The sequence below is a fragment of the Heterocephalus glaber genome, unplaced genomic scaffold, assembly GCF_053883595.1.
Source record: "Heterocephalus glaber isolate CG9 unplaced genomic scaffold, H.glaber_assembly_v1.0 deba00001523, whole genome shotgun sequence".
NCBI classification, from domain to species: Eukaryota; Metazoa; Chordata; class Mammalia; order Rodentia; family Bathyergidae; genus Heterocephalus; species Heterocephalus glaber.
In genome coordinates this window covers 1,577,768-1,593,005 of record NW_028258327.1, presented here as the reverse complement: position 1 = coordinate 1,593,005, position 15,238 = coordinate 1,577,768, and the positions used below count along the sequence as shown (strand labels likewise).

At 39.9% G+C, this 15,238-nt stretch overlaps 1 pseudogene; it reads right to left on the bottom strand.

Annotated features, from left to right (window-relative positions):
• Nucleotides 1–1,781: 1,781 nt before the first annotated feature.
• On the bottom strand, nt 1,782–8,911 carry LOC147824929 (sodium/potassium-transporting ATPase subunit beta-1 pseudogene; annotated as a pseudogene).
• Nucleotides 8,912–15,238: the final 6,327 nt, after the last annotated feature.

Sequence of the window (15,238 nt, the reverse complement as noted above, 5' to 3'; positions counted from 1 at the left end):
CATTAGGGTTAGGGATAGCGTAGAAATACAAGTACTTGGGTATTAGATTGTGGGTATGAGGGTTACAGTTAGGATTATGTTTAAGGTTATTTTTAGGGTTCAAATTCATGTGAATTGGCTTTGGAGTTTGAGTGTGATTGTTAGGCTTAGTATTCCTGTTATTGTAAGGGCTTTGAATAGTGTTGACATTCATATACCTATTGGAGTGTGGAAATCATGGTTTGTGTTAGGGTTAGGGTTAGGGTTTGGGATATGGTTGTAATTCAAGTACCTGATTTCTTGTGGTGTTGAATAGGAAGATTATGCTTAAGGTGAGTGTTATTTGGATTTTTAAGTACCTGAGCATTGCAGTGTGGCTATGACAGGTATTGTTTGTATTTGGGTTAGGGTTAGGGTTAGGGTTAGTGTTGGGGTAAGTGATAGCCTTGGAATTTAACACCATATGTATTGGAGTCAATACGGTGGTTAGGGTTAGGTTTAGTGTTACAGTGATGTAAAGTGTTGGATTCAAATACCTGAGCATTGCAATGTGGCTATGACCAGTAATGTTAAAGTTAGGGTAAGGGTTAGTGTTTGGTTTCAAAATTGGAGTGTGTGTTTGATGTTTTGTATTAACACTGTTTACAGTTAGGTTTAGAGATAGTGTAGGAATTCAACTACCTCTGTATTGGATTTCGAACATGATGGTTAGGGTCAGGCTTAGGTTTATGGTTCAAATTCATTTACCTGAGTATTTGAGTGTGGATATGAATGTTCGTTTTTGAGGTCCTGTCAGGATAAGGCTTACAAATAGTGTTGGAATTTATGTACCTGCCTATTGGAGTGTGTGAATTATGTTTAGTGTTAGAGTTATGGTGAGGGTTAAGGTTAGAGATACGGTAAAGGATCTAGGTAGAATTCACGTACCTAATTTTTGTAGTATGAGTATGAATGTTAGTAACAGGTTTAGAGTTAGGGTGAGGTAAAATGTTGGATTTAAATTACCTGATCATGCAATGTGGCTATGATGCATAGGGTTAGGGCTTTTAGGGTTAGGAATATGGTGGAATATCAAGTACCTGATTATTTTAGTGTAAATATGAACACTAGGATTAGACTTAGTGTTATTGTGAGGTACATTGTTCAATTTCAATTAGCTGAGCATTACAATGTTTCTATGACAGGTAGTTTTAGGTTTTTGGTTCAGGTTAGGGTTGGGGTTAGCCTGAGGGTTAGGGATATGGTTGGAATACAATTACCTGATTATTGGAGTGTGAGTATGATGGTTAGGGATTAGGATTAGTTTAAAGGTTACATATAGTTTTGGATTTGAAGAACCTGAATATTACCCTGTGTATATGAGTTGTAGATTTAGTGTTAGCTTTTGGGTTATGGTTGGTGTTGGGTTCAGGGTTAGGAATTCATAGTCTTGGAATTTAAGTCCCTATATAATGGTTAGGGTCAGGTTTAGTGTTCAGGTGAGGTACTGTGTGGGATTTCAAGTACTTGAGCATTGCAATGTGGCTATGTTCGGTAGAGTTAGGGTTAGGGTTTTGGTTAGAGTTAGGTTCAGGGTCACATTTAGGATTCAAATACATATACCTGAGTTTTGAAGTGTGGGTATGAATGTTAGTTTTTGGGTTAGTGTTAGGGTAAGGATTACAGATAGTGTTGAAATTCAGGTAACTAATTATTGAAGTGTGGTTATTATGGTTAGTGATAGGGTCAGTGTTAAGGTTAAGGATAGTTTTGGGATTCAAGTACCTCATGATTTGAGTGTGACCATGATGGTAAGGGTTATGATTAGTGTTATGGATTTTTATCCTGTTGGGTTTCAATACATAAGCATTTCAGTATGGTTAAGCCTGCTAGTGTTAGGGTTAGGATCAGATTTAGGGTTCCATTTAGGAATAGTGTCAGAATTTAAGCATCTCTGTGTTGATCTAAAAGTTACTGTTAATGTTAGTTTTAGGATTTGGGTTAGGGATAGTGTAGAAATACAAGTACCTGGGTATTGGATTGTGGGTATGAGGGTTAGAGTTAGGATTAGGGTTAGGTTTAGGGTTAGGTTTAGAGTTCAAATTCATCTACCTGAGTTTTGAGTGGGGGTTTGTTAGTTTTTGGGTTAGTGTTAGGGTAAGGGTTACAGATAGTGTCATAATGCAGGTATCTGACTATTGGAGTGTGTGAAATATGTTTAGTATTAGGGCTAGGGTTAGGGTTAGAGATAGGGCAAGGGAATAGGTTGGAATTCAAGTACCTTATTATTGTAGTTTGAGTATGAATGTTAATGTTAGGTTTAGTGTTAGGGTGAGGTACAGTGTTGGATTTCAAGTATCAGAGCATTTCAATGTGGCTATGATGAGTAGTGTTAGGGGTAGAGTTAGGTGTAGGGTTAGGTTTCAGGATATGGCTGGAATTCAAGTTGATTACTGGAGTGTGCGTATGATGGTTAGAGGTAGGACTAGTTTTACTGTTAGGTACATTTTTGGATTTGAAGAAACTGTGTAGTGCAATGTGACTATTATTGATACTATTAGCTTTAGGGTTAGGGTTAGGGTTCAGGTTGAGGTTAAGGTTGGGGTAAGTGATATTCTTGGAATTTAAGTGCCTGTTTATTGGAACATTGGTCTGATAGTTGGTATTAGCATTAGTTTTTGGAATAGTGTAGGAATTCAACTACCTGTGTGTTGGATCGTGGATATAATGGTTAGTCTCAGGGTTAAGTTTAGGGTTAGGTTTTGGGTTGAAATTCATATACCTGAGTTTTGCAGTGTGGATATGAATGTTAGTTTTGGGTTTGTGTTAAGGTAAGAGTTACATATAGTGATGGAAATCTGGTACTTGAATGTTGGCATATGGGTATTATGGTTAGTGTTAGGGTCAGTGTTAGGGTTGAGGATAGTGTTGAAATTCAAGTACCTGATTATCTGAGTGTGAGCATGATAGTCAGGGTTAGGGTTAGTGTTACAGATCGGTATCAGGTTGGATTTCAATATATGAGCATTTCAATGTAGCTATGGTTGGTAGGGTTAGGGTTAGCATTATTGTTAGTTTTCAGGTTAGGAATAGTTTCAGAATTTAAGAATCTGTGTATTGAAGTGTGGTTTTGAAAGTTAGAGTTAACAGTTTTAGGATTAGGATTAGTGGTAGTGTAGAAACATAAGTGCGTGGATATTGTATTGTGGGTATGTGGGTTAGAGGTAGGGTTAGGGTTAGGATTAGGGTTTGGTTTAGGATTTAAATTCATGTACCTCCGTTTTTGAATTTGGTTTGATTCTTTGTGTGTGTGTGTGTGCGCGTGTGTGTGTGTGCATTTATTATTTTACTGTCCATTGTTTTAACCTGACTCATACAAGATCCACAAGAGCACTGTACTCCTGGCAATTATTACATATGTTAGAACATGGATTTTCACTGTAGACAACATTTAACACCAGTCTGTGGGGTACTGCATTTTTACAAAGTTCAAAATAAAGATTTATTTTCAAACAAGTGACTTTGGTTTATTTCATACAATACACTTTTTCTTGCAGAAAAAATAAAATTGTACAACTGCATAAATATAAAATTTTTCCACCATGAAAATGGTTAAAACATTCATGAAGACACAATACCAGCATGTGATGCCTCCAAAGAAAGGAAAAAAGGAAAAGAAAATGTACAAAGCAAACTAATTAGCCCTGTCACTAACCAAAGTGATAGATGGAGCCAGATCTCAGACCCAGCTTCAGAACACACTGGAGGACCAGGGAAGAGATGTCAAGACAGCATTCAGTACAAAGCACAACACAACCCATCACATTTTTTGTGTTTTTCTGTAGTGTCACTTAAAATTTAAAGGGCAGTTCCCCCATGACAGCCCACCCCCCAAGCCCCAGGGAAAAAAAAGTAATACCTAATATCACAGGGAGAGACAATGGAGTGTGTTAAAAATGCTCATTGATGGGCCATTATCTTTGAAACAGCCAAACAAAAAAACGAAAAAAAAAAAAAAAAGTACCTTGCCAGTTTTAGTCCCATTGAATATTTACACCTTGGACAGCAAACCTTGTTCACATAAAGTAGAAAATAGATATGATAAAACATGCTTGAAAAATGACCAGAGTATGCACCTATAGTGCTGTACACTAAATAAAATACACATGACAGCAATACTTAGGGGCCGGAAACACTGCTCACTACAAGTCAGTTATGGAATCATAATTTACAGTAAAAATGGGCACATCCCAAGGCTCAATTTTTATTTTTTGTCTTTTACAGTAAATATTTTGTTGCTTTTGCTACACTTTAAATTTACATTCCAACCTATTAAATGCAGAACGCTAGTGTAAAGCATATAAATTAAGTGTAGGTCCCATAAATATGAGTTTGTTCAAGACTAGTAGTTTTTTTGTTTTTGTAATTTTTTAACTTATTAAATGGCTAGTGGGGAGGATCTGTGCATGTGATCAGCTCTTAACTTCAATTTTTACATCAAAGCATGCCTGACAATGGTCTTTCTCACTGTACCCAATGTTCTCACCATATGCCTTACACTCAATGTGAACCTCAGTGTCCATGGTGAGGTTGGTGAACCGTATGGCCAGCAGGGGCTGCAGATACTTGGAATTTGCCATAGTAGGGACAATACCGCACAAGAAAACAGTGTATCTGCCCATTCCGAATTATTCCACAGTTCCAATTTTATCCTTATCTTCTTGCTTGCACTGAACAGGCAGAAGGTACCGGTTGTACCTTGCCCTGGTGTAAGTCCCCACAGACTCCAAGGACTCATTCTTGGGAGGTTCTGGTTTGAAGCCCAGAACTCGATTGAGCTTTATGATGATGCAGGGTTTGCCTTCTTTGTAGCCATAACTTTCATCCTGCAGTTTCCCAGCCAATCGAGCCTGAACCTGCAGACCTTTTGCTGACCTCATTCATGGTTAAAGTCTCCTCGTTCTTTGGGTTCACTGGGAACAGTGCCACAATCCTAGAAAAGCATGTCATCCTTCTGGGCCGTTTCTTTGTACTTGCCCAGGAACCTAACTATGTTCAGCATATGGGCCTCATAGCTCTTAAGATCAGCAGGAAGAAAGGAAATTTCAGTCTTTTGGATCTGAGGAACCTGCTTTAATCCTTCTGGGGCCACCTGGTCCTGGTAGGTAGGCTTCAGTTCACTGATGGTCAACAGTATCACCTGGATGGCTCCAATGAAGATCCTGGCTAGGCAGCCATGAAATATCATGTAGAACAGAAGGATCTTAAGTCAGCTGCCACTGGTCCAGCCCAGGAACTCTTTCTTCTCTGAGTTCCAGATGAACTTCTTCCAGCTGCCCTCCTCCTTGACTTTCCCATGGGTCATGGTGATGGTAGGCAGCCGCAGAGGCAGATACACAGCTCAGGCATCCCTGCTGGGCTCTCCACAGGCTCATGCCAAACTGAGGTGCCCCATACCCGAGTGCATGACTCATGCGACTGCCTTGGCCAGACCAGGGCAGGATGGGGCCCACCCTGACTGTGGAGCGTGCCATGTGCACGCTCTTGCCCATGGGGCTCAGGGCCTCCTGGACTAGCCACTGGGGACTAGAGTGGAACCCCTGCCTACCGCAGCCTCAGCGGGGACTGGCGAGGAGCAAGTGACAGTTGATGGGATGGAAGGAGCAGGGGACTGCAGGCCAGGCAAGCACATGCACCAAACATGAGGTTGGAAGGTCTGGAGTTTGGGTTTGATTCTTAGGGTTGTGCTTTGTGTTACTGTAAGAGTTACAGTGTTGGCTTTCACTTACCTATTGGACTGTGGGAATCATGGTTAGTGTAAGCATTAGAGTGTTATGGTTAATATCAGGGATATTCCTGGAATTCATGCACCTGATTATCATAGCATGCATATGAATATTATGGTTAGGGTTAGTGTTGTGGTGAGGCACACTGTTGGATTTCAAATACCTGAGCATTGCAGTGTGGCTATGATGGATAGTGTTAGGCTTTGGGTTCAGGATAGGGTTTGGGTTAGGCATAGGGTTAGGGATAAAATTGGAATAAAATTGCCTCCTCACTGGACTGTATGATGGTTAGGCTTAGGATTAGTCAAAGGGTAAGGTATATTTTTGAATTTGAAGAACATATTACCCTGTGGATATGACTGGTAGTGTTATGGTTAGATTAATGTTAGGGTTAATGTTAGGGTTAGGTTTAGGTTTAAGCTTTGTGTTGGGGTAAGTTACAATCACGGAATTTAACTCCCTATGTATTGGAGTGTGAGTATGGTGGTTAGGGTTAGGTTTAGTGTTAGGCTGAGGTAATGTTGGATTTCAAGTGCCTCGGCATTGCAAAGTGGATACAATGGGTAGTTAGGGTTAGGGTTAGGGTTAGGGTTGGGGATGTGGTTGGAATTTAAGTACCTGATTATTGGAGTGTGAGTGTGATGGTTAGGGTTAGGATAACTGTGTTAGGGTTTGGTGTATTTTTGGATTTGAAGAACATCAGTAATGTAGTGTGGCTATTATTGATAGTGTTAGGGTTAGGGTTACAGTTAGGGTGATAGTCTTGGAGAATAAGTATCTGTGTATTGGAGTTTGTGTTTTATGGTCAGTGTTAGCATTAGTTTTAGAATTAGGGTTAGGGATAGTGTAGGAATTCAACTACCTGTTTATTGGATTATGGATAGGAGAGTGTTAGGGTTAGGTTTAGGGTTCAAATTCATATACTTGAGTTTTTTAGTCAGGGTATGATTGTTAGTTTTTGGGTTCCTACTAGGATAATGGTTACAGATAGTGTTGAAATTCTGGTACCTTACTATTGGCATGGTTATTATGGTTAGTGTTAGGTGTTGCAGAAATCTTGGAAGGAAATACACAGAGACACAGAATTCGGATAAAATAATAAAATTTCTTCTCACCAGCAGGGGGGAACACCAGAAACCAGTCTGGTCCTTATCCGTGCCTTGCCTTTGTTCAGCATTTCCCTTTTTATATCCTTTTTAGCCATTATCTCAACCCTAGTGGTCTTTGAAATGTAAATACAATTCCAGTTCCTATTTACAAGTCACAGACACAAACTATACCATCCTTGCAGTTCCATCTGTCAATGATTTAAGCACAATAAAGGAGGGTGAGGGCTTGTTCCACATTCTGATAAAAAATGAAGGTATTATCAACTACTGACAGCTAATACACAAAGTATCAGAGACTTGCACATTATTGGAGTTACAGTGGCATTTACTGAATGCCTGAATATCCTTCAAAGCAAAATGCAAAACAAGATTAAGTTTACTCCATGGTGACATCTGTTAGATTTGATAGAAATCTTGCTACCTTATTAAAATCAAGAAAACAAATCTTTTACTGCAGTTTCAGGCATGTATTCTTTATACTCACCTTGGTTACTCATTCTCCATAGCTCTTGGCACAAGGTGGATGCTACACACTTCCTGCCCCTCACATCTTCTGCTCACTCTGACACTTTCTTTCATACACTTTTTAATAATCTACCAAGGACCATTTGGCTCCAATGTTCAGAAACAGCTGCAGCTTCTTTTACAGCATTCCCTAGCACTTTTTATTATTAGCTAATTAACTATAAGATTGCTTTCTGGAAAAGACAAATATTTAAAATTAAGAGATAAAACTAACCCCACATAGAAGAACAAAGAGAAAAACAAAAGTATCATCATATAGTATTGACAGGAACTGAAAAGCCATAGAGAAGGGAGAAAAAAATTATTTACATTTTCTACATGTACAATAAGCTCTCAAATCTTGTCTGTAAAAGGCCATGTCCAATCAAAACTAAAAATAAACTAAAAACTGCATTAGCTTTCTAAACTAGGCAAATGATATGATGACTCCATGAGAATAAAAAAATTCAAAATCTAAGAAGCTATTTATCAAATAAATATTTAGCAAAACATATCCATGGCACTCCATAACTACAACTAATACAATATACCCTCTCTCTCTATATGAATATATATCTATATTATATCATATATACTAATATAATATGCTCTATAAGTATAATATAGTATTAATGAAATAATTATATTTGCTAATGTTTAATCATTCTAGGAAGACTAAAATTTCATTTAGGAGCCAAATGGGTGATGAAAGAGGGAAGCAGGTCAGGTGGAGAATACTGGTGAATGCACGATCTTCCCCCAAATCATTCAAACTATGGCCACGCTTCCTCTCTAGACCATTCATCTAGTCTCACAACCTCCATAATATCTCTATCCTAAATATTTCCATTATTTTCACCAACAGAAAGAGTCATCCTTTGAGTTGCAAACCTTCACATTCTAATCTGCCTCGATACAAATATCTCACTGCCATAACAAACTTTAACATTCCCAGTGCTAGGCTCTTCATTACTTCCTCACCAATCCTGTCTATACTGCCCAATGTTGTGCATACAAATAAAGTCAGAAACTAGAGTCCCTGAGTTCTGCCTTTCTTCTAACTCTATCCTTGGATCATCATCAGATGTTGGTGTAGCCTTCACCTTCTGTCTCTGGTGTGCACACATTGCTGCAGCCTCCTAGTCAAAAGCAGTGTCACCTCCTACTTGGATCACCATGAGGCTCCTAAGCAACCTTCTTGTTAATTGTGTTTTCTTGGTTTCTTTGACTATGTGGAATTCACTTATCACAGCCCTTTTCAGGGCTGGCTAATCCTTAGAGAATGCAAGGCAACCGTGCTTGTTATATGCAAACTAACAAATCCAGACCTTACACCCTCACCCATCTCCTTTATCCACTTTTTGTGCCCCAAGCCAATGCTCCTCCTGCTCTAAATTACCCACCTCCAGGTTCTAGTCACCTAGGGATCGCTCCTTTAATTCAGAGCCCATTCAAATTACTCAAACTAACTCACTGGAAGCCATTTCTCCTGCCCTGTCTTGTCTTTCTTACAAAAATCCCAGTAAAAGCTCTGATTCAGTCCTCCTCCTCCTCCTCCCCCTCCTCCCCCTCCTCCTCCCCCTCCTCCTCCTCTCCCCCCTCCCTTTTGACCAAACCCGATGCTTCCCCATGTGGGCCTTCATGGCATGGTGTGTCCCCTCCTCTGGGGAATGTCACATAATAAAAGTCTCCTTCAATGACATCAGCTTCTCTGAGTCATCATTCAGTCACTTCTACATACTGAAAATCCATGGGAACAACTGTTCTACTCTCCATTACTAGTACTTTTTTCAATCCATCCTTATCTCAACATACACACTGAGAAGCTGAGAACTGTGAAAGGCCTGAGATTTTACTGTACTTGTGAGCTGACACAATAGTGGGCCTTAGTTTCAAGGATGCTGGAAGAAGGCTTGAAAAGCCAGGATATAAAAGCACTTGCTGAGCAGTTTTCTAAACCAAATGATCAATATCTTTATAGTCTAGGGTAATTCAATCCAATAAGAAAATTCATGTGGCAATAACTTTGAGTCCCTGCTCCCTGTTTTGACCAAGCTGTCATCTTCCAAATAGGTGATATGAGCCAGTTTCTCACTATATCCAGGAATGGTCAGGATGATATCCTGAAATTTCAGCATAGTTCTATATATCCCTCATCCTGATCGTAACTAAGAAAGCAGCCAAAAAGAGAATAATTCCAAACTGGGTAACTGAATTCAATGACCAACTGTCTTACTAATGTGTGCACACCAACAATAGGTCAGGGAGGGTTGTGGACTGGATCTACAATGTGGCCCCAAAGCTGCATGTGTTTGAAGGTGGGGCTCATGGAATGTGACTGGAGTATGGAGCAATATTAGAAACGTGACCCGGTTCAGGTGGGTTACTGGGGGCACGACCTGGACGGCATACTGTTTCTCCCTCCGTGGCTGCTCCCTTCTCCCTCTGCTCAGTGACCGCCATGTTGTGAGCAGGTTTCTTCCTCAGGAGAGCCTTCCACCATGCTCTTCCTGCCTTGGAGCAGCTCACCATCAACTAAAAATGTGAACCAAAATAACCCTCTCCTCATTTAGGTTGTGAGTATCAGGATTTGTCCCAGTGACGAGGAAAGTTACTGAGACAAGGTGGTACAGTTTTACATGTGAGTTGATTTTAAGAAGGCTCCACAATATAGAACACTAATGCATGGTGGAAAGCACGGATGGGCCATCAAAGACCATGACTATCAGCCTTGGCTTCTGTTGTAAGAGGTGCACCATTGTCAGACTTACGTAGAGTTTATTTCCCCAATGGCAACAGTGCTTCAGCAGCAGTAGCCTAATTGGAATGGACAAGTAAAGGCATAAAATGTCATTTTCATTACCTGAAAATGTGTCAACAGCAGTTAGGCACCACTGAGAATTCCAAGATGCACTATTGGGGTAGAATGAATTTGTCGGGAATGAATAAAGAGTAACTCTTTGTATGTATGTATGTCTTTCCTAACCAAGACACACTACCACTTGTTGGGAGGAGTCCCAAGTCTGCCATGCCAGTCACCTTTATTTCAGGAATAGTGTTCTTTAGTTTGCACTCAGCCCGTGATGGTGGGTACACAAAGCCGAGCAGCAATGGTGGCAATCTGGGTAGTACAAGCAAAACGAAGAGCTTAATTCCAGCTGGTTCTCATTAGAGAAAGGACCCTTACAATCTATATGAATAACTCAAACAATTCAAACATGTCCACAGCTTACAGACCCAAGGAACAGTATTTTTAATCTGCTGGCTAGTATTTCTCACGTGGCAGATAAAACAACCAGGTCATAGGCAACGCTCTCAGAGAAAGCAAAGACATAAGATTTTGTAGAGATGCTAAGAGGAATGCTTTCCATTCTGAGTCATAAGGTTAAAACAATGTCCATTTTTAGTTGTGAACAGCTGACAATGAGACTGAACAATCACTGAATAGCTGCCTAATGGATATTATTAGGGTTCTGATTAGCAAGTGAATCAAGCCGAGACGTTTAAGAGAACCTCTGTGAATCAGACAGCAGGGTGTGAGTAAAAGGTGCCATTTTATCATGTGAAGTTAAAATATTGCTGGTGTCAGGCCAATTGCATGCTTGAAGCTAATTTTCCATTTGGCCACACAAGACTGCTGTGCCTTTCCATCTTGCTACCTAGTAAGTATTAACTGAGCCACTCCTAAGTGGGAAAATCAGGCTGAAGAGTTACATTACCTCCATGGGCTTGGCACTCAGCTCAACTTTCCAAAGCCATGTACATGGTATCCATGTCAAGAATATGATGAGTCCAGAACTACAAGGGAAATCTCCATGTGGAGGCTGCCTCCTTTTATCAGAGGCTCTAATCAGAAAAATCATTAGCCACAGAGACTTGAAGCTCCAAAGAGATCATGAGGGTTGTGGGGCCCCGAATTCCTAGCACTTCTCTACACACAGCTTTTCCTGATCAGAAGAATCATAAACATTCACAGTGTAACTATGTGAAACTCAGCAGTGGAAGCTATAACAATCATACACCGAACTGGCCAACCTGCAAGGTGTGTTAGGTTCTTCCTCCTATTACAAGTCACACTCAAGACACATAAGCTGATTCAGGTTCTACTGCTTACATCTACAGGGAGGAATGGTGAGTTGAACACCTGTGTCTAAAAAAACCATGAAAGTTTAAATTCCTCCCTTCTCCAGAGTTCACTAGCATACTCAGATGTGTGCATAAGACTTCGGTTCTCTTTTGGAACAGGGAGAACTCAGCTCCATTCGTAATAATCATTCTACTTAAGTAAGCTGAAGCTGGCTGGGATGCGGGAGGGAAGAGGGATGGAAGGGGACAGAGGACAAAATAACTCTGTGTTAGTAAACAGGATGCATTTACTGTCAGTTTTGATTGGCAGCTGGCTCAGGGCTCAGGGCTCACTCAAATGACCTTTTAATGCTCTCAATCCATGCAATGCTCTGTATTTGGCACCAACATCATCATTACTGGCACTGTCTATTTCAGTCTGGGAAACCCCTTTACTTACCAGCTTGTAACCACTTTCTGGCTGTGACTATGGTGTTTGCTTCATTTGGTCGACTCAATCTTGATTTACCCAACAGTAATTTTTTAAGGAGACTGATTTAATCAAAGGCAATTGCTATGTGTTTATAATAACATCTCTTAAGGTTGTACCCTTGTTTCGACATAGGAGCTATAGGAGTTTTGCAAGGCAAGGCAATAACTACAAGAATTTATCTAGATTTCTTTGGATTTGTTTTTCATTTTCCAGTAAGTCATGTTCATCATAATTATAAATCCTTTCTGAGGCACTAAAAGCTCAAATATTAGTCAATTCTTCATCTATGGTCTCCCGTGAAAGTTTTTCTGTTACAGAGAAATGCCCTCAAAAGGACCAAAGCTCCCCATAGTAGCCCAGACTCAGGCAGGAAACACCAAGATCTTTTGCTCTTGTCTCCAAATGGCCTAACTATGGCCAGAACTCCAAGAATGAATATTTCGTTCAGAAAAAGTATAGACCACATACCTCCAACCTCAAGCGCACCAGCCAAAGTTATAGTCATTTGCTTGGTTTCTAACCAAAGTGGGTGTGAACTTCCCCTTTCATGCTCAGGGTATGAAGCATGAAATTACAACTACTGTTTGCAGAGGGTCACAACCTTCTCCTATATCATGATGGATCCTTGAACTACTTTTCACAATGAATAAAGATGCCTCCTCATGTTTGGGGCAAGGTTAGCAACAACCAGGGCACCTTTCATAACAAGCATCACCACAGCTTTTCATTAATGCAATGAACTGGAGAGCAATTTATTCCCAACTGATCAGTTTGGTCAATATATCCACTAAAGATGCTGATGGATTTCCCTCAGATCTCAATCTTCAGTTCATAAGGTTTCCACTCCTCTCTTCCAGAGACATGTCTCTATTAGCATTCTATCCTCATCAATAAAGCTGCTAAGAACTCGAGGTTTTTACCCTATCACAAGCTAACAAGTTACCTTACCATATTCGACAGAATATGTAAAACATCTGGGTCAGGACGTTATTACTAACAGCAATGCAATAATGGAAACTAGAGTATCAAGCATTTTCTTGTGAAGTTTCCCAAGTTCAAGTTCTCACAGACTGACAGGACATCTGTACATGCAGTGGAGTACATGCCAGGACAATCTTGACCTTGGAAAATTTACATATTTTATAATAAGCATTGAATATGTGGGCCTTTTGTTCCAAAGAAAGAAGTTACCTTCATTATACTGGGTATGTTTGCCACTTGCTACAGAGGAAAGCAGTCACACTGTCAGCCAGGTAGTTCACAAATACCCTCCAAAAGACAGTCTGGCACAAAGGCAGCCAATGCACAAGACATCCGGAAATGGGAACAGCATATGGAGAACTGTCTTATGCCAGTAGGCTCACAATGTGTCAATCTAACACTTCCATGGTCTATGTACTCAGAACACATCCTAACTCTCAAAGCACACACGAAACCATGGGTGTCAGACACTGGAACTCTCACCCCACCTATGGAAAGGTGACCTCGGGCAAGTCAGACTCCTTCACACTCTGTCTATCCTTGGAAATAAAGTCAGTGTGTTATGCACCTCAGTTGGTTGCTTCAATTTGTTTTCTATAAACTTGCTTTATAACTCCAGGACTCTACATCATATGGCACAGCAGTCTTACAGTTTCCTATGTGCATTCATGCTGAATTTCTGTCATTTTCTATTTTTGTTCTGTTTTGTTTTGGTACCGGGGATCAAACTCAGGTCCTTGTGGTTTCGAGGCAGGCGGCGGAACCACTGAGCTAAATCCCTGGCCCATTTTCTTGAAAATAAAAAGGACCCTTTCTTTCTGCCATGGCCTCTCACCTACTTTGCAGGGCCTGGAGTATTCGTCCCATATCCTGTAAGACTGCTGTCTGTCTCTCCAACTTAAGATCTCAGCTTAAATTTCACTTTCTTAGGAAGACCTTTCCTGACCACTCATTCTAAAGTACAGTGGACCTTCAAGTTATAACTGGCCTGACATATGAACAACTTGCGTTAATTAGGTTAAAGGAAGATTCATCTGCCTCTTGTTATCTATAGAGTGTACCCAGGTAAACATCCAGATCTCAGTTGTACTGACTTACAACCAACTTGAGTTACAACCAGCCCTCAGGAACTGATCAAGTTCGTAAGTCAAGGCTCCACTAGTTTCCTTTGTTCCTTCTAGTGCATTCTGGCTTTCCTTCTTGGCACTTATCACAATGCATATTTCATTTATTGGTTGGTTATTTTAGCTGTAGAATGGCTGTCTTCCTGCTAGTCATACACTGGGAAGACTAGACCCATGTCTGATTTTCCTTCAGTTCATGTACAATAGCTAGCAGTACTCGGCACAGACCAGCCCACAACAAATACTGATGGATTTGATGAATGTGTAAATGCAAGGCAACAATATCTGTGCATTTTACAAAGCAGATGCTATATGTAAAATAACAGAAAACTAAGAAAGTATTTTAACTAGAAAAAAATGGTGCTTTAAATAAGTAAAACCTAGGCTATCTGAAAATCCCAAATAAAATCAACGAGTGCTTATCACTGTGAGTTTCATATAGAAGCAGGACCCTATAGGTGTGTACTCCAACAACAAAAGGTTTTCAGATCCACCTGTGTACTTTACTTGATTTTTAAAATATTATCTCAATTTCATTGATGAAAATAATTGAAAATTTAGATATCTAGTGACTTCCTCTGGGTACCAAAAAATAATACTCAAAATTCAAATTCAGGTTCTTTGATACAAGTCTAGTAGCCTTCAGCTCACCATGCTTTCTCAGATTTGAAGAGAAGGCTTTCATCTGAAGGTTCAGTTAGAACTTTCCCGTTATTTACTGTCCAATTTGTCTCAGACCAGTGTGTTTTGTTGTGCTGAAACACAAGCTTAAATTTACAATAAGTCAATACAGCTATGAAGTCAACAGTGAGGTTCACGTTGGAGGTTTTTACCCTTTGCCTTCATTAAAACCCTATTGAAAGGGAAACATTATATGATAGCAAGACTTGTAGTACCTCAAGTAAATGGGTTAATGACATAGGTATCTCTACAGATATACAGATATAATACACAGTTAACAAATATTTTACATGTCTAACTTTATGTAACTATATCTACAGGATGATACAAGTATTATAACTGTAAAATTGTTTTTCTCAAATGACAATAAGCATTACCAAAGTATGAAATCTATGCTGCAGGCAAAGCCATCAGAAAGACTTCTTTTCTTTACCTTAAATACAAAACAAACACAACACCATGAAAGATGGGTCCCACCTTGTGTGACTGTATCATAAGAGAAATGGATGTTAATAAGAGGTCAGCTGTTCTTGCACA